This window comes from Oncorhynchus kisutch, linkage group LG12, assembly GCF_002021735.2.
Source record: "Oncorhynchus kisutch isolate 150728-3 linkage group LG12, Okis_V2, whole genome shotgun sequence".
Taxonomy (NCBI): domain Eukaryota; kingdom Metazoa; phylum Chordata; class Actinopteri; order Salmoniformes; family Salmonidae; genus Oncorhynchus; species Oncorhynchus kisutch.
In genome coordinates, this window is record NC_034185.2 from 22,566,465 (window position 1) to 22,587,153 (window position 20,689).

Here is a 20,689-nt window from a genome sequence, read left to right on the forward strand (position 1 = left end):
TGCACTCTTCTGATTCAGAGGGTTGGGTTAAATGCAGAAGACACATTTCAGTTGAATGCATTCAGTTGTACAACTAACAAGGTATCCCCCTTTCCCTTAGTGTAGACTAGATTTTTCATTGTATTTACCTCTCTCATTTACTTTGTGTAAAATTTCATCAGGTAACAATAATGTAAATTCCTGCGCCAAAGCATGCGATCTTATCCTCCATCGGATAAGTTTCGTGATAAGTGCCTAAATGTCCTTTTACCTACTATACTTTGTTTATAGATGACCTAATGTATAATAACTGTTACCAATAATGTAGATAATGTAATGTACATGACGCGAAAGGAACCACTGTACCATGTCTGACTATGTTTGTTGCTCTACCTGAGTGGTCCACATTATGGTAAAAGAAAATCTGTAATATGTGATGTAAATTATTGTGTCATTGTGGAATGACACTTAAATACATTTCTAACCTCTACTTTGTCATTTATAGATACAAGCAAATAATCAGAAACACTGAAGAACACGATGATGGTAGTTGTTGAACCATTGATGAATACATTTGAAGAGGACCAACTGAGAAGGAAGGAGATGCACAGGGAGAGCCAACATCATCAGTTAAACAGCCATTACACTGACAACTGCTCCGACAGTCATTCTTCCTTCAATCAGGTAATACCATGTGAAAGAAATAGCCTACAAGTCACTCTTGCAAAGTAAGGATCCACCCAACGATCCATTGAATGGATTTTTATACACTACCGGACCAGTATCATTATACCGTATAAACATATTTTGTTGATCTGGATAAGTAATACTAATATACTTGTAAATCATTACATTATAAGCTTAAGTTGTTTGTGTTGCCTCTGAGTTGAGTTTGCAATCAGTGTCATTTATGCTGTCTAATTATAACTCACGAGCACAAAAAAGTGAATGTACAGTAATTACACATTAACTACAGTTGCAAATGTTTCCTTAGGGTTATGTATTTATCAAACAATAGCAGCTGCAAGTACTTGCTGAAAGGTTGGACCCTAGTAGGCCTAAAGAGTTAAAAGGATTTCAATATGATTTCTATTCTGTATAATTTGCTAGATTATTACTAGATTGGTAAAAGTGTTATTAATTGCATCCAATGTTGTGTGGTCTCTGAGAGTGACAGTGATGTGGTGTGCAAGTGCACTGGGAGGCCATGCAGGGTCTGTGTGATGCATAGACCTCGGATGTGCTGAGCTGTGGGAGTTGGAGCAGCCTGCATAGGAACCTCTCAGCTGCACTGGCTGACCCAGACCCTGACCTCAGTGTAAGTCACTGAAAAATGCTAACACAAAAGTTGGCACTTATGAGTGGAGATAACATGCTCTCAGCAAAATGCCTTTCTTGTGTAACTTAGAAAGTAATATTAATGTACTACTCAAAGGAATGCAGTCATCCTGGTTTTGCTAATACAACAAAATGTTAAAAGGTAAAGAGCTGGACAGCTTAGTTTGGCAACTGAAGATGTCTGATAGATTAACTCAAAGTAAAGTAGGCCATCTTCATACGCTATTAAACATTGACAACAACGCTTGTAGGCATTCTTAGAGTAGACATTTAAAATCTCTGTCTTTATACTAGATCTTTAAAACCCTTTAAAGTCGATTTCCGCACCCCGCGGAAATCGAATTAAAAAAATTACCATAAAAATATGTCTATTTAAGCTAAAGATATCTGTTTTTTTGCATTGGATTTACCGCATTTGCTGATGTCACACGTCCGCATCTGCGGTGAGAGGTTACAGAGCTAGGACGGTGTTTGTCAGACAATGAGACATCCCGAAAATCTGTCTTCTCACGAAATCGTCTGTAGCATCCGAACAGTTTGGTTTACACAATACTATGGAAAGGTGAGACTCTCACGAACAAATACATGTTGGTTGTTTTGCTCTAGGATGCCCACAGGTTTCACAAGACTTGTCTGAAGGTCCCCTGGTACCATTTGAAAAAATGGATGGAAGTATGTATGGAGACTGTTAAGTGCCAAAAATAAGGGTTTAAATACATGTAAAACATGTTTCCTGTTCTTTCTTATATCTCTCAGATATAGGACAGACACTTCAGAACAAACTTCCTTTTTTATTTAATTTTTGGGACTATCTGTTATTCCATGTAGTGAATCTGTTATTCAATGCGTTTGTATGGGCAAATAGCAGTAAGGCCAAATAAAATGTTCATGAAATACTTTAAATATTTTTTTTGATACTTCAAGGGGTCTTAAAATTCTAAATCAAATAGCAAAATTATCTTACGTATGACCTTCTGAAAACAATTCCATAAACCTTAGTAAAACCCCTTACCCCAGCTTAGACAGGGCTTAGAATGTAATAGAATAGGATACTCTAATATGGGAATTCACCCCCTAGGGATTTTGTGTTCTCTGTTTTGTAAACAACTTTCGTTTTTTATTGGTCTGATGAACATTTGTCACACAGTGAAATTGCAAAAAGTCACACCTGCATGAGTCTTATAGTTTTGTTCATCCTCTATTCAGGATAAGGTCCGGGGCTTTTTTATCAAAAACATTCTCTTCTCAACTGAATGTAATAAGAGAGATCTACAACAGTTTAGGTAATTCATTAGTTTTCTCCTATATGTTTCTGAAATGTCTTGTTTCTTTTTCTATTCAAAGTCTGATGTGGATAATGATGTGAATAATGTATATTTTGCCTTCTGATAAATAGCTAAAAGTCTGGAGTCTGACTTTATGTACCTTAAACTGGGGCTCCCGAGCGGTCTAAGGCATTGGATCTGTGCTTGAGGCGTAAACAAGAATTTGTTCTTAACTCACTTGCCTAGTTAAATAAAGATACAAAAATAAATAAACTGAGCCTCCTGACTGGATCGGTTGGGATTGATGTAAACAGACCGGACATTACTCGTCTTCTAAAACAAGAATGCACTCTGTAATGTGATACTTGCATGGCAGTTATACCCATATGAATATGATATAGTTTTTATTGACATTTATTTTTCAATCAGAAGTGACAATCTTTTGGATTCGCCACCCACAAAAGTGAGATGTTCTATTTTACAGTATATTCAGTAATCAGCACTTGCAAAGTAATAGTTTAGTCTAAAATGTAATTTGATATCCTCTTTGTCTCACTAGGTACATGGAGGAGATAATAGAGTACTTTCTCCCTCCTGTCCTTATACCCTGAACACGGATTAGAGACACAAGGGTCAGAGAAAGCCTTGCACCTCATTGCCTTACTGGATATCAAAGCCACCTGGTTTAATAGGTGGATGGTGAGCACAATATAAACCTAGCTTCTATTAACACTACAAGAAACCAGCCCCCCCCCCCCCCCCCCCGCCCATAAGTAGGCTAACTAATTGTCAGTGCTGAGTGAAGATGATGTCAGTCCTGTCTCCTACAGCAGCACCGTGGTCTACAGGCTTCTGGAGATGAAGTACAAGTCTCTGGTGAGTGAGTGATGACTAATCTTAATGGTTCTGTTCTGTGGCAGTGAGAGTGGACTGGAAATGAGGGTGGTGGTGAGATTGATGATGAGCTGATGATTGACCACTCCAGGAATCTCAAGGGTCTGTCTCTGATTCTCCTCCTTCGTGATTAGAAATGAGTTCCCAGTTTGATTAATATTAAATTCCTTGCCTTTATAGCTATTAAAACCTTGCCACATATGTAATGACATTGATGGATGATGAAGACATTACACTTGCTATTCATAGTTATATTCTGAGGTAGAGTTCTGGAAAATATATTAACTTAAAATGAATTAACCTTAAAACAAAGTCATTTCCTGGTCTTCAGTTGTCTTTTTTTCAGTGTTTAAAACATCCCTTTGATTGATGTAATGAGTGCTGTTCTATCCCAGATTGTAGCAGCTCTTCAGCAGTGTATCTATTGAGTCCTGTGACCCATTCATAGACGAGACGGGTGAGGTCAACCACTCTATCGAGAACCAGCACATCAGTGAGTTCAACTTTAATCTACACGGGTATTTCTCTATTCTATTTCAATTACATTAAAACCAAGATTTACTGTAGCACAACACCAACAATTGACATGTAGGCCAATTTCATATCTAGTTGTTGGAGGTGAAAATGTCTATTTATTTAACCTGTTCTATATCCCTTGAGAACTCGATGCAGGCGCCAGAAGCCACCCCTCACAGCTTGCCTCCATCTCTCCCTATTGACCTAGTTCACACACCTCCTTATCCCACTCTGTGGTGGAGGGTGTTTAAATGCTGAATAGGTCAAGTCTTGTTTAGGCGGACTGTATCGGGAGTTAGTAGGCTGGTTTGATTTCCTCTGTGGTCTTGGTCTGTCCTCCTCCTCTCCAGGCCCAATGGCTCTTCTACTATCTATCGCCAGAGTCGAGGAGTGCTCACATGCACTGATAGAGATGACCACTGTGTATACTGTATAGTCTGGGGAGGAGCTGCATAGGGTTGGTGGGGATGGAGGGAATCACTGACTGGTCAAGCTCAGGTAGTACAGGGCTCATGAAAAGTCTTGAAAAGCCCAGATTGTCTATGACCATGCAATATGTATACATCAGTTAGTCCATGATAAAACTAATGGCTTATGTGTGGACTAGAGCTCACTCTAATTTTGCTAAATAACTTGTGGTAGGCTATATCATTCTACGGGGTAATTAAGTAAAGGAGACTCTGGGTTATGGAAATGCAGAAAGTATTTAAGAATCCATTAGGTGTTTTGTCATTTGGTTAGGACGGAACATATCACTTATCCTACGCCTGTATTCTAATTCAGACTAGCTTCTCTATTCTCTCTCATGCTAAATCCATTGAGACACAATTTTTCTCCATACATTGTTTCTCCTGAGTACAGTACAAATGTCCACAGCCTCATGTATGATATGGAAGGCCTAGTGAAAAAGAGACGCTTAATGCCTCACTATGCTGTATAGTTCTCCTTTAAACAAAGGTGTTATTCCCTCCCTGCCTGTCTCCGGAGCCCAGATAGCTGTGTTATCATCAGAGAGGAGGGAGTATTTCTCCGGAACGTGCCTCGTGTTATCTGGCGTAGAGTGAGGTTGCGTTCTTGACCTTGCATTGGATGAGCACAGATAAACTGAACCCATTGTCAGTGATTGTACAAAGGCTTTTTGTCCCTTAAAAATTCGTAACATATTGTACAAATTGTAACATCAAACACATTTTTTGTTTTGCAGGACGAAAGATATATACAAAATAATTGATGTACACAACTGTACACAATTCTGAGCACCAGTTTTGACTCGTGAGTGTTACTTTCAAAATTACTGGCTGAAAATATACAAAACCTTTGTAGTGTCAGAACTGCCCGTTGTGTGTTGTAATTGTTTTAGCATACGCTAAAAGATAGGTTTGTGAAGAAATGGTATGAAATTACATCAGTATGCTATTTGTTATACATCACTTTTACCTGATCAGATGTTAATTGGGTCTAGACAGCATTTTATATATTATGTTCCCACTGTTGAATTATGATCTTGTTTCTGTTCAGGCATTGCTAAAAGTACTCTACACTGCCAAAAAGCTGGAATAGACTTACTTTGTTCACTCATTATGTGTGCTAGGAAGGCTTCTCATGTACATGAATGGGAGAAAGCTCTTTCCCATCAAAGTGGGGAAAAGCAAAGGTATGAGCAGAATGTTTTTTTAAAAGTCTTATCATTTTAGATAGTTTGACAGTTATTTCAGAGAAGTTACGTAGACCCCATCCTTGAGGTACAGCAGCTGCAATCCATTATTCTAGGTTGCCACCCTAACTGTCTGATCAATTTGTAATTTTCCTGTCTTACAGATCCAGTCAGTCTGACAGACCTGGTTGTCATTCTGATTAGCATCATGTACCAACACCCCAAGCCTCTGCACAGTGACTCGTTGCATGCAGGTGTGGTTCACGTTGCCTCTCCCATCCCTTGACTCACTACAAAGCCGTCATTTACACATGCTGCCCAGCTTCCGATTAAGATTATTAATTAACTATGAAAGAAGGTGTAACGGATACTGTAGTATGTGTCTTAGTTTTTATGACAGCCCTTTATCTCAATATAGTGTTCTAGAGTACACCCACTTTAATTCTGTCAGACCTTTTGTCTCGACTCTAGAGAACACTGTGATACTCACTGAGATGAGACATAACAAAATCACTGAGATTCACTGGCGTGCCATAACCTTGTATTGAGCCATTAAACATTGTCTCAGTTGGTGACAGCAACACCTCTTTTATTTCCCCTTCACTTTCTTGACCAACACTACACTATCTTTATTCCAGTCAATAGATCAATAATAATGTACCTTCCCTGTCTCACAGGATATCCTTTGTTTGTGCTTTGTCACTAACTAGTTTACAGCTAAAAACAGCCATATCGTTTGTTATCTATGTTCAGATAATGATAACTGTTACTTAGGAATTTACGCTGTAGAATTTATGCTGCAATTCTACACTGCAGAACCTGAACTGACCCCTGTGGATGTGTGTCTAATCTGTTGATGGTATGTCAAGAGTTACATATGCACTGTATGAGTTGTCTGTGTCATTTTGTATTCATTCCGCAATGTGCCCAAAGCCATTTCAATTCGTTTTGTGTGTCACAGGCCAGATTAAACTCCCCAGAAACTGCACTCATAGCAGACACTCTCACAAGAATTGCCACCACGGAATGAGGATTGTCGCTTTTCTTATATGAAAGAAATCTAGTTTCTGCCGAGAGTGAAGGGTAAGTTAAAACTGATTTTATTCAGTACACAAGGTGCTTATTTATTATTATGAATATTACATTTTCAGCATACTAAGTATACTAAGAAAGTATGTAGAAGTTCTTTCTCGTATACTTACAGAGCACAAATAGGAAATTGGCTTGTTTAAGGTCAACTGCAGCTGGTTTTTTTATATCTCAATACCAAATCATTTCTGGGTAACAATTAAGTACCTTACTGTGATTCTTAGCAAGAGCAATTTCTCAAGCAAGTGTTTTGATAGGACTGTCTGGGAGTGAGTGTGGAGTAGAAAACTGAAATCTAGCTGTTATTGAAATGGATCACTAGCCACTTTAATAATGTTCCGTATCTAACATTACTCATCTCATATGTATAAACCGCACTCCACACTATTCTACGGTATCTTAGTCACTTTTAAATTGTGTTGTCATATTGCATCTCCCATTTCATATGTATATACTGTATTGTATTCTAGACTACACCACTGACTGTTAAACAGCCATCTCCAGCACATCAGAGGCTGCTGCCTATAGACATAGATTAGGAATCACTGGCCACTTTAAGGGAATGGACACACTAGCCACTTTAATAATATCTCTGTATCTTGCATTACTGTATATGTAAACTGTACTCGATACTATTCTAAGCTATTCTAGGTATCTTAGTCATTTTAATTGTTTGTAAATATTGCATCACCCATCTCATATGTATATACTGTATTCTATACTCTGCCACTGTATCTTATTCCAATGCTGCTCTGATATATATGTATATATATTCTTAATTCATTCCTTATTTAGATTTCCATGTATTTTGTGTATATGTTGTGGAACTGTTAGATATCACTTGTTAGATATTACTGCACTGTCGGAGCTAGAAGCACAAGCATTTTGCTACACCCACAATAACATCTGCTAAACACGTGTATGTCAACAAATACAATTTGATTTGATTTATTGGCAGAGAGGTTTGGAACTCTTTCTTATTGGTCTATTATGTAATTTACAACCTGTTGATGTCACCAGGTAGGCCATACTCCATCCCACCATAACAGGCAGAAATTTCAGCACTCTTTTCGAACAGCTCTTCTAATTATCTCACGTCAGATTTACGTAACCGATCTGTCTTGTAGGATATGGAACTCCTCTCTAAAAATTGAGATTTTGCTCATCCATTTAACATTAGTTCCTTGTTTATTTAACCTTTATTTAACTAGGCAAGTGTGATACAGCCCGGGATCGAACCCGGGTCTGTAGTGACTCCTCTAGCACTGATGCAGTGCCTTAGAATTTTGGGATCCAATCAGGATCCAGTTCAGAAAATCACCAAAACATTTACAAATATTCTGAAAATCTGTGAAAATCCCACCGCTCTTGGAAGCTATGATGTACTGGCTACTTGGTAAACCATGCTCGATCAGCTGAGCAAATTTGCTCCAGCTAGCAGGCTAGTGCAAGTTTGTTTGAATGGCCATACGGGTGCTAGTTTGTTGATGAAGTTGTACAGCACCAACATTATGGGACTGTTCTCAGAAATCAGCAAGTATTATATCTGACAGTGGGCACTGTGCCTCGCTATTTTGTAACATTTGGCCATTGTGATAATGTCGCGGAGAGAAATCAGCTGTGCTGTAGAACTCGGCGCACCAATCACGGCAGAACAGATATCATGAAAACTGATATGTGCATTAGCTAGAACTTGCTCATGAAAAATAAGAGTCAATATTAGCTACAGGTTTATAGTTTTTGGTAAGATTAACTCTCCATTTTTTTGAGGATGAACGGGGGTTCAGTGGCTGACATTTTCTAACGAGGGGACAGCATTTTGTAGCCAAACTTATTTTTCGCTATCCCATGAGTGTTTGCAAGTTATCAGTGCGTTGATGTGAGTCAATGCAGCTTTTACACTAAAAGGGCATTGTCATAATTTTCACAGTATTATTTCAACCTCATAGTGTGGAAATATACACAGTACATTTGGAAATTATTCTGATTTGTTATTCTGATTTTCCACATTCCTTATTCTAAAATGCATCAAATAGTTTTTTTTGCCCCCTCATCAATCTACACACAATACCCCATAATGACAAAGCAAAAACACGATTTTAGAAATGTTTGCAAATAAAATAAATGGAAATATTTCATTTACATAAGTATTCAGACCCTTTACTCAGTACTTTGTTGAAGCACCTTTGGCAGCGATTACAGCCTTGAGTCTTCTTGCGTATGACACTACAAGCTTGGCACACCTGTATTTGGGGAGTTTCTCCCATCCTTCTCTGCAGATCCTCTCGATCAGGTTAGATGGGGAGCGTTGCTGCACAGCTATTTTCAGGTCTCTCCAGAGATGTTAGATCGGGTTGAAGTGCGGGCTCCGGCTGGGCCACTCAAGGACAATCAGAGACTTGTCCCGAAGCCACTCCTGCATTGTCTTGGCTGTATGCTTAGGGCCATTGTCCTGTTGGAAGGTGAGCTTTGATCTCTGGAGCAGGTTTTCATCAAGTATCTCTCTGTACTTTGCTCCGTTCATCTTTCCCTCTATCCTGACTAGTCTCAGAGTCCCTTCCACTGAAAAGCATCCCCACAGCATGATGCTGTCACCACCATGCTTCACTGTAGGGATGTGCCTTTTACTGGGGAGTGGCTCCCTTCTGGCAACTCTACTATAAAGGCCTGATTGGTGGAGTGTTGCAAAGATGGTTGTCCTTCTGGAAGGTTCTCCGATCTGCACAGAGGAACTCTGGAGTTCTGTCAGAGTGACCATTGGGTTTTTGGTCACTTCCCTGACCAAGGCCATTTTCCACCGATTGCTTAGTTTGAGTCTTGGTGGTTCCAAACTTCTTCCATTTAAGAATGATGGAGGCCACTGTGTTCTTGAGGACCTTTAATGCTGCAGAAAACTGTTGGTACCCTTTCCCAGATCTGTGCCTCGACACAATCCTGTCTCGGAGCTCTACGGACAATTCCTTCAACCTCATGGCTTGGTTTTTGCTCTGACATGCACTGTCAACTGTGGGACCTTATATAGACAGGTGTGTGCCATCTCAAGTATAATCATTGGAAACAGGATGCACCTGAGCTCAATTTTGAGTCTCATAACAAAGTGTCTAAATACTTATGTAAATAAGGTATTTCAGTTATTTTCTTTTTAATAAATTCAAAAAACCTGTTTTCGCTTTGTCATTATGGGGTATTGTGTGCAGATTGATGAGGGGAAAATGTATTTAATACATTTTTGAATAAGGTTGTAATGTAACAAATGTGGAAAAGTGAAGGGGTCTGAATACTCTCCAAATGCAGTGTATAAAAAACAGTGAAATCATGTTTTTGACTGCACTGGGCCTTTTAATTCTTGATTGTTGATACCAAAACATCAAAGCTTCAAAGCTTGTTACTTAAAAGTAAACATTTGAGGTGGATCAGGTAATCAATCAGGCTATTTGATCTGTGATCTTCCAGTTCACCCAGAGGTTCCTGGCTAAAGAGCTGCCATTGTTACAGGAGGCAGAGACTTCCCCTGGTGTGAACGGGGCCTACATCTTTGTGTGTCGGCAGATGTACAATACATCTGAAGGACTGCAGGTGCTCAGGCCCTATGGCCTGCATGAGTGCATCGCTACAGCCTTGAAAAAGGTAGTGTCTTCACTCTACCAAAAAGGGAGCAATATTTCCATCATATTACAGTTAAACTAAAGTACTTTGTTTTGTTGTGAGTATGGCAATACAAATTGCAGTTATGGGCAGTTCTTTTAGCTAAATCAGACCCAGTAACTCAAAGCATCTGTTCATTGGCTTTGTCGTCGGTAAAAAATAAACATATGCTACCAGTGGTGGAAAAAGTATCACATTTTCATACTTTAGTTAAAGTAAAGATACCTTAATAGAAAATTACTCAAGTACAAGTTAAAGTCACCTAGTAAAGTCTTACTTAAGTAAAAGTAAAACAAATATTTAGTTTTATTCAAAAGTATATGTAATTGCTAAAATATACTTAAGTATCAAAAGTAGAAGTATAAATAATTTCAAATTCCTTATATTAAGCAAACCAAACGGCACAATTTTCTTGTCTTTTAAATGTACAGATAGCCAGGGGAACACTCCAACTAAACATTTGTGTTTAGTGAGTCCTTCAGATCAGATGCAGTAGGGATGACCAGGAATTTTTTCTTTAAGTGTGTGAATTAGACCATTTTCCTGTCCTGCTAAGCATTCAAAATGTAATGAGTACTTTTGGGTGTCAGGGAAAATGTATGGAGTAGAAAGTACATTATTTTCTTTAGGAATGTAGTGGAGTAAAAGTAAAAGTTGCCAAAATATAAATATTGAAGTACAGATACCCTAAAAAACTACTTAAGTAGTACTTTAAAGTATTTTTCTTAAGTACTTTAGACCACTGTATACTACTATATCAAGTTATGGACCAATAAAAGGTTACATTAGCAAGACATGTTGGAAAGGAATATTTTAGGGTACGTTTATTAGCAGTTTTACTATTTTGATTACTCTTTGCCAGCTAGCACTTATGATATGCTGTTGGCTATCATGAACCATCGTCTATGCCGTTATCAATATTTATTTTTTATTTCACCTTTATTTAACCAGGGAGGCTAGTTGAGAACTTTACAACTGCGACCTGGCCAAGATAAAGCAAAGCAGTTCGACACATACAACAACACAGAGTTACACATGGAATAAACAAACATACATTCAATACTACAGTAGAAAAAGTCTATATACAGTGTGTGCAAGTGAGATAAGATAAGGGAGGTAAGGCAATAAATAGGCCATGGTGGCAAAGTAATTACAATATACCAATTAAACACTGGAGTGATAGATGTGCAGAAGATGAATGTGCAAGTAGAGATACTGGGGTGCAAAGGAGCAAGATAAATAAATAAATACAGTATGGGGATGAGGTAGTTGGATGGGCTATTTACAGATGGGCTATGTACAGGTGCAGTGATCTGTGAGCTGCTCTGACAGCTGGTGCTTAAAGCTAGTGAGGGAGATATGAGTTTCCAGCTTCAGTGATTTTTGCAGTTCGTTCCAGTCATTGGCAGCAGAGAACTGATATGAATTCAACGTAATCCTTAACCTAAGTTCACATATCAAACTCCACCCTACTAGTCTTCTCTCAAACATGTGAATGAAACATGAACTATTTCATTGGGTGTAGAAAAACATCTGAGCAATCCACTTCCTTTTACCTGAGTCGCCCTTCTAAAATATTCGGAATAATTTTTTGAGATGGATAGGCTGTGTTTTGTTGATCCCAAGCCACAATCATCCATGGTATCATCCATGGTCTCACTTCTCAATTAGAGCTTCTCAACTGCCCTTGCAATTCCCAGAACAACAGTTTATCTTAACAAACCAAACATCATGACTGTTTGAACATAAGCATCCCACTAGGTACAGCACGTCATTTCAACGTGGAAAATTGGGTAATATTTGGTTGAGATGTTGGTCAATTATTAGGCCTCAGGATAAGACCCAGATGCAGACAGTTCGAACTAACAAAAGTTTATTTCAAAAACGGGGCAGGCAAAAGACAGGTCAAGGGCAGACAGAGGTCAGTAATCCAGAGCAGAGTCCAAAAGGTACAGAACAACAGGCAGGCTCAGGGTCAGGGCAGGCAGAGGTCAGTAATCCAGAGCAGAGTCCAAAAGGTACAGAACAACAGGCAGGCTCAGGGTCAGGGCAGGCAGAGGTCAGTAATCCAGAGCAGAGTCCAAAAGGTACAGAACAACAGGCAGGCTCAGGGTCAGGGCAGGCAGAGGTCAGTAATCCAGGGCAGTGTCACAAGGTACAGAACGGCAGACAGGCAGAATGGTCAAAACCAGGAAAACTAGAAAACAGGAGTACGGGAAAACCGCTGGTAGGCTTGACAAGACAAACTGGCAACAGACAAGCAGAGAACACCGGTATAAATACACAGGGGATGGGGCAGATGGGCGACACCTGGAGGGGGGTGGAGACGAGCACAAAGACAGGTGAAACAGATCAGGGTGTGACATCAATGAGATGAAAACCTATATTCAATTTCTCCCACTCAAAATGAGGAAAAAGTTAGTTGAATTCGTAATGTGTTATCACTATGCTTTCAAACATCTAAAGCACAACCAAATTTCAATGTAACAACAATGTCAGATGTTTGGATTAGTTACCTAAAAGTCACCTAAAAGCGTTATCACTGTGATAACAGCAAGGTTCATATTTTGTTTATTTATACAACAGATGAATGTGTTATCACTGTGCTTCATCTAATAGCAGAACCAAATGACTTGAATTGCAGTTGAAATTAGATGAAAAGTACATGGCGCAAGTGATCAATGCCGTTCGTGATTCTGCACAGATTATTACAACAATTGTGAAGATCTCCACAGGCCTGCGACGACCTATGTATTCTATCTTCAACATGCACACTTTGTATGATTACATAAGAAGTGTATATTTACGGTAACCTCACAATGTGTTCATGGATGTTTACCTCATGTTAAGGTTGAATTGAATGTTACATTAGTTTGTAAAATGGCCTTATCTGTAGGCTGTTTACTGGATTACAAAGGAATATTGATTTGTGTTTGGTTGTCAACGCAACCAAATATCAGCATTTGTAGGAGATGTATCTTCAATCTGTGCCACTGGTTGAGATGGAGGTGTGATTCCAACATATACATTATTAATAATTAAAGCCAGATGGAACTATCCAAGCAGAAGATATCTCCTTCAAATGGTGATATTTGGTTGCATTGACAACGGAATACACTTCAATATTAGTAAATATTCAATTTTAATTCAACCAGAGCTTGAAACCCTAGGTCTATTGTATTGTCTATTCTTTGTTGAACCCTGTGTTGAATTGAAACAGTAGCTGTGGATGACTTTAGTAAAATTGATGATACATGAGTGATAAAGTATACATTTGAGCTGCTCTGTTAAACTTACCCTTTGGAATGAGTTTGATAGCAACATTGAATATATTTAGTTATTAAGAGCTCTCTCAATGTCATTTTCATAATAGCACATTGGTAATAGTCAGTGGCAATTACAAAAGCTAAACAGGGCTTGGTTAAAACCCTGGGTGGGAGACCAAATAGATTCTCCAGTAGGAGGTGCTGCCAAGGCTATTTTTTTCTTCTTCTGATAGTGGATATAACATTTAAGATCTGACATTTTCAAGGTACGAATTCAAAATATTTTATACAAGGTTTGTCTGTTAAAATTTGGTTACCATGATTACATAATCCTGTGGTTGAAATTTCACCCTCAAAACGACAGTTAATTACTTTTTTAAAATGTATTTTCCATGTAGATTCCAAATCACAATACGTTTACAAATGACTTTAAAACAACATTGATTTAACCGGTTAGTGCCCAGTGGGATATTGTCCAAGTCCATTATTATGTGAGGGATGTAGTGTGTCAGGCAGGCAATGGAGGAGAACAGGAGAGAACTTACTCCACTCTGCTAATAACTCATCCCTGTGAGCCCTGTGCTCCTATGGAGGAAGGTAGAAAGGCTGGAGGAATGAGATTCAGAGCCCCTAATATCACTGCTGAACTCCTCATTATTGCTGTTCAGTGTACGGGTTCAGGGGAGAATTACAAAGGCTCACTCTGAAGTTCTTTTCCCCCTGTCAGAAAGGGATCCCACCCCGGTTCCCAGAGCCATCCTTTCTACATCCTCTCAGGAGCTGCAGAATATGTTCGTTTTGCTAGTGTCTCCCTCTGTAGGCAAAGGGTGCTTGTGGATCTATGATAATGATGTTGTGGTTTTATTTTCAGTCACCCTTCTGGCATGTTGTTAATTAAGAAGGATAAATAAGATGGGGAAATAATGAGGTTTCCCGTTATACTTTCCTTCTGCTGTCAATCCACACAGTGTGGTTTGGGAGGAGACTTTCCTGAACCTGAACCTTCTGAACTTTTCTGCCACTCTGAAAGGCCTGCTGCTCCTCCAGCATACTCCAGTTTCACCAAGAAACTACAGGTATTATTACCATGTTATAGTCAACTCTTATTGCTTAGTGGTGATGTGCATTGAGAATCAACACCATGGTAGGGATGAATAGGCAAAATTAAGTCTACTTCCGTACTTAGTATTTATGACGCCCAGCTATGTACTGTATGTATATCATATGCTGGTACTATTACACTGAATGAGATGTATTAGTCTCTCATTAAGTACCCTTACTGCCCAGTGTATGCATCTTATACTGAAAACCTGGGCAGAAATCCCTGCTGCTTTAAATGACTAGAATTGTTTACATGCGCTTTTAATTACCCCCCTTGTTTTGCATACATTTTTCTCCGTATTCTAATTAAACTAATCTATTTTTAAATCACACCCTTGTTTTGTAATTAATTAAGGATCTTTACACATTAAATCAATCAGTGTTTACATTTCTAAATGTTTTAAATCTTCCATTTCAGCTTGTAGTCCTATTTTTTTGTAAATTCCCATTACTTTGATTAATCCACAATAGTGGTGAAAATGTGCTTGGAATATTGTTTTACTTTTATCTTCATTTTCTATCAATGGTTTGAGCTAGAGATTTACATAAAGTCAATTAACATAAATATATTTATACACTTGAGTGCCATTTCAATATCCCAGAGTATAGAATAATGCCTCTGGCCTAACTAATGTGTTCCCATTTTAATAATAAACAAATATACTGCACACAAAGAATGAGGAATCACACACACACACACTTTTGATTATGCAAGATAGTAAATTGCTTTTGGCTAATAACAATCATGGCCTACTTTTAATCTGTTATCACACTTTCCTCCAGGCAAGACCATGTGACAAGTTTGGCTACGGTGTGATGGTGACACAGGTAGCAGCAACAACCCCTGGTGTGGTGGCATTACACAGCTCAGGTACTAGCTACTACATGACAGTACTGATAGCAGTATGAAAATACAATTATTGCACATTACACATGAATTACAGCTCAGTATGTTCTGGCAGGTTTCGTGCAGGCCTTAGTGGTGGAGCTGTGGTCGGTTCTGGAGTGTGGGAGAGAGGATGTGAGGGTCGTTCACCCCAAATCCACCCGCATGGACTTCATTGACAGCAGCTGTGTGAAGGTAAAATATCTTCTCAGTTTTTTACAGTTCTGTGTGCTTCCACACTCATGGTTTCCTTATGATACCTCCTGAGGACAATCAGCAGGACAACTCAGCCTTGACATACACAGTCAGCCTTCCTTATGATGTCAGAGAGGACTTACTACAGAGACCAATAGAGTGCTCAAAACTGCATGAATGGCTGATCTGAGTTGGCAGATGTCAGTGAGCAGTGCTCTGATTGAAGTTGGCATTATGAGTATTGCCCTTGTTGTGTTAGCTCTGCATGGTGGATGGTTAAAGGCTGTGTGTGAATGGTAGGTCTATACCAAGAATGGGCAACATACTGCCAATTCAATCTGGTTTGGGAAATTATTATTTGGGGATAAAAAACACCTCAGGCCACTCTTGAACATCTAAAACTAGATACAAAAAGTATATAGAAATTCTAATGGACCTGCAGTATACGTTTTCAAATAACTGTCCTTTTTCTGGACCGCAAATTTATTTGGGCTAACAAATCCGTCCGTGAAATTGTGAAATCCCGATGTGGCCCTCGAGATAAAATGATTGCCCAGCCATAGATAAAAACGACAGACACCAGACCTGCAAGAATGACAATGTGGGTTTTTAGATCTGTTTTGGTATGATTTATCCCCTAAATTAAATAACGGTGTCTGCCAGATAAATATCCTAGCTTTTGTTTTCTCATGTTTTATTTAAATCCAGTCTTTTGTATTCACTAATCTACAGGAAGTAATCTACTCATGTATTCAGTTTGTATTTGTTTTTATTATGGATCCCCATTATCTGCTGCCAAAGTAGCAGCTACTCTTCCTGGGTTCCATCAAAACTAAGGCAGTTTATACAATTTTAAAAACATTACAATACATTCACAGATGTCACAATATACTGTGTGCCCTCAGGCCCCTACTCCACCACTACCACATATCTACAGTACTAAATCCATGTGTATGTATAGTAGAGATTGACATGCATATTATTAATATTAGCTCTCTGTGTACATCCAAGGGCCAGCCGTGCTGCCCTGTTCTCAGCCAATTGCAATTTTCCTAAGTACTTACAGGCCCAATTTTCCTAAGGCCCGTAGGACCTGTCTTGTTGATAGTGTTGTTAAGAAGGCAGAGCATCGCTTTATTATAGACAGACTTCTCCCCATCTTAGCTATTACTGCATCAATATGTTTTGACTATGACAGTTTACAATCTAGGGTTACTCCAACAGTTTAATCATCTCAACTTGCTCAATTTCCACATTATTTTATTACAAGATTTAGTTAAGGTTTAGGGTTTAGTGAGTGTTTTGTTCCAAATACAATGTTTTTAGTTTTAGAAATATTTAGGGCTAACTTATTCCTTATGCCACCCACTCTGAAACTAACTGCAGCTCTTTGTTGAGTGTTGCAATCATTTCAGTCACGGTAGTAGCTGACGTGTATAGTGTTGAGTCATCCGCATACAAAAACACTGGCTTTACTCAAAGTCAGTGGCATGTTGTTAGTAAAAATGTAAAAAAGCAAGGGGCCTAAACAGCTACCCTGGGGAATTTCTGATTCTAACTGGATTATATTTGAGAGACTTCCATTAAAGGACACCCTCTGTGTTCTGTTAGACAAGTAACTCTTTATCCACATTATAGCAGGGGGGGGTAAAGCCATAACACATATGTTTTTCCAGCAGCAGACTATAATCGATAATGTCAAAAACTGCACTGAAGCCTAACAGTTGGTGTTTTGTGCATCACTTTGAGTGTGATCTATCAATATGTCAGTCCTCTGATACCCCTACAGCAATACACACTGTCTGTAGCAGATGTGAATGTAATTGTCATCCTTTTGTTGAGAAGAAGTAGATTATTTGCATGCAGAATAAATCTCTAGAGACTGATTGAGTACATTTCTATAGTCCGAATTCCTTATTCCCCCACTCAAAGTCATTTTTAAGCTGTTTGAATTGATAGAATGTGTTTCAGACATAAGGAAATGGATGGCTGCAAACTTTCTACTTTTAAACTCGGACAAAACAGAGATGCTTGTTCTAGGTCCCAAGAAACAAAGAGATCTTCTGTTGAATCTGACAATTAATCTTGATGGTTGTACAGTCGTCTCAAATAAAACTGTGAAGGACCTCAGCGTTACTCTGGACCCTGATCTCTCTTTTGACGAACATATCAAGACTGTTTCAAGGACAGCTTTTTTCCATTTACGTAACAACACAAATCTGACATTTTCTGTCCAAAAATGATGCAGAAAAATTAATCCATGCTTTTGTCACTTCTAGGTTAGACTACTACAATGCTCTACTTTCCGGCTACCCGGATAAAGCACTAAATAAAGTTCAGTTAGTGCTTAATACGACTGCTAGAATCCTGACTAGAACCCCAAAAAAATATCATATTACTCCAGTGCTAGCCTCCCTACACTGGCTTCCTGTTAAGGCAAGGGCTGATTTCAAGGTTTTACTGCTAACCTACAAAGCATTACATGGGCTTGCTCCTACCTATCTTTCCGATTTGGTCCTGCCGTACATACCTACACGTCCCTAGAATTTCTAAGCAAACAGCTGGAGTCAGGGCTTTCTCCTATAGAGCTCCGTTTTTATGGAATGGTCTGCCTACCCATGTGAGAGACGGAGACTCGGTCTCAACCTTTAAGTCTTTCTTGAAGACTCATCTCTTCAGTAGGTCCTATGATTGAGTGTAGTCAATCATAGGAGTGTGAAGGTGAACGGAAAGGCACTGGAGCAACGAACCGCCCTTGCTGTCTCTGCCTGGCCGGTGCCCCTCTCTCCACTGGGATTCTCTGCCTCTAACCCTATTACAGAGGCTGAGTCACTGGCTTACTGGTGCTCTTCCATGCCTTCCCTAGGAGGGGTGCGTCACTTGAGTGGGTTGAGTCACTGACGTGGTCTTCCTGTCTGGGTTGGCGCCCCGCCCTTGGGTTGTGCCGTGGCGGAGAACTTTGTGGGCTATACTCTGCTTTGTCTCAGGGTGGTAAGTTGGTGGTTGAAGATATCCCACTAGTGGTGTGGGGGCTGTGCTTTGGAAAAGTGGGTGGGGTTATATCCTGCCTGTTTGGCCCTGTCCGGGGGTATCATCAGATGGGGCCACAGTGTCTCCTGACCCCTCCTGTCTCAGCCTCCAGTATTTATGCTGCAGTAGTTTTTGTTGGGGGGCTAGGGTCAGTCTGTTATATCTGGAGTATTTCTCCTGTCTTATCCGGTGTCCTTTGTGAATTTAAGTATGCTCTCTCTAATTCTCTCTTTCTCTCTTTCTTTCTTTCTTTCTCTCTCTCGGAGGACCTGAGCCCTAGGACCATGCCTCAGGACTACCTGGCATGATGACTCCTTGTTGTCCCCAGTCCACCAGGCCGTGCTGCTGCTCCAGTTTCAACTGTTCTGCCTGCGGCTATGGAACCCTGACTTGTTCACTGTGATTACTATTATTTGAACATCTTGGCCATGTTCTGTTATAATCTCCACCCGGCACAGCCAGAAGAGGACTGGCCACCCCTCATAGCCTGGTTCCTCTCTAGGTTTCATCCTAGGTCTTGGCCTTTCTAGGGAGTTTTTCCTAGCCAACGTGCTTCTACACCTGCATTGCTTGCTGTTTGGGGTTTTAGGCTGGGTTTCTGTACAGCACTTTGACATATCAGCTGATGGAAGAAGGGCTATATAAATACATTTGATTTGATAGAATGTAGGAAAGAAACAAAAACAATTGCTGCACCCAGACCTTGTCATAAAACCAAACTAATGTAATCTTGACCTTCGCTTTTCAGAACACTAAAATTATGTCTGACTGATTTGCCCTGACCCCTCCTGCTCCCCAGTCGTTCCTGTCCATGGTCAACATGCTGTTCTCCCCCCATGCTGTGTGGGAGCTCTTGGGACAGCAGCCTCTGCCCAATAAGGCTGAGTACAACCTAAGGGAAATGCTCCCCATAAATAACATGGGTTGTTTAAAATATTTGAAAATGTGAAAGAGAAGAATGTTCAGTTGAGATTATGCAGCCAATATGAAAGATAAGGTGTGGTTGCAGTCCCAGGTTCTACCATAGGAGGGCATACTTACACTGTGTGCAAAAAGGACATGTGCTTCTACAGACAGCCAAATCAATAACTACTGCACGTTATCAGTATTTAGGTAAGAATTCATTATCTACCTTTCACATCATCACAATCTTTCCATCCTTTTCACTCTGTTTTGTTCCTCTTTGCCACAGTATTTGATTGATAGGCTGATTGCCGTGAATTCAATGTGAAAATTCATTCACTGTTCAACTATGAGCAATCTCACACGTTTGGCCTGAGTTAAGATGAATTCTGTTCTCCGATCTTCCTTTCAGAATGAATGGGGAGCAGGAGCACAAAGGCACAGCAGCGCATACATTGTGTGGTTTACCATCTGATTAGCCTGTTGTGTCGCATTCATACATCCTTCACCCATTGATCAATATGAGATTGACTCTTTGCTTTATGCTATGTTTAAACCACATGGACTGCCTGATATAATAATTCCGCTATATGAAAAGAGCTATTCTCAGGGTTGAGTCGTGTCTATTTTATTTTTCTTTGAAAAGCATTCTTAGTTGAATTAAGTATTGCTGTACTGAGTCCCTCTTTTAGACACAGAGAAGACTCATTAATATAACACTAATGCATTTACAACAGATAAGACCCCACCATGGCTATTAAAGCTATCACAAAGGGTGTTCTTATTTTTTTGTAATTTCTTCATTCTTAACATGATTTGATGTGAACATTTATTTTGCTTATATTGCTCACTTATTTTTTGTTCACTAAACCTCTTCGGAGAATACTTTTGGAAAGGGCAATGTATTCCACACACACTCCAAACAAAC

At 39.5% G+C, this 20,689-nt stretch overlaps 1 pseudogene; it reads left to right on the plus strand.

The window, feature by feature from the left end:
• The first annotated feature begins 1,738 nt into the window (after positions 1-1,738).
• LOC109901367 (protein broad-minded-like) overlaps positions 1,739-20,689 on the plus strand; it is a 125,206-nt pseudogene continuing 106,255 nt past the window's right edge.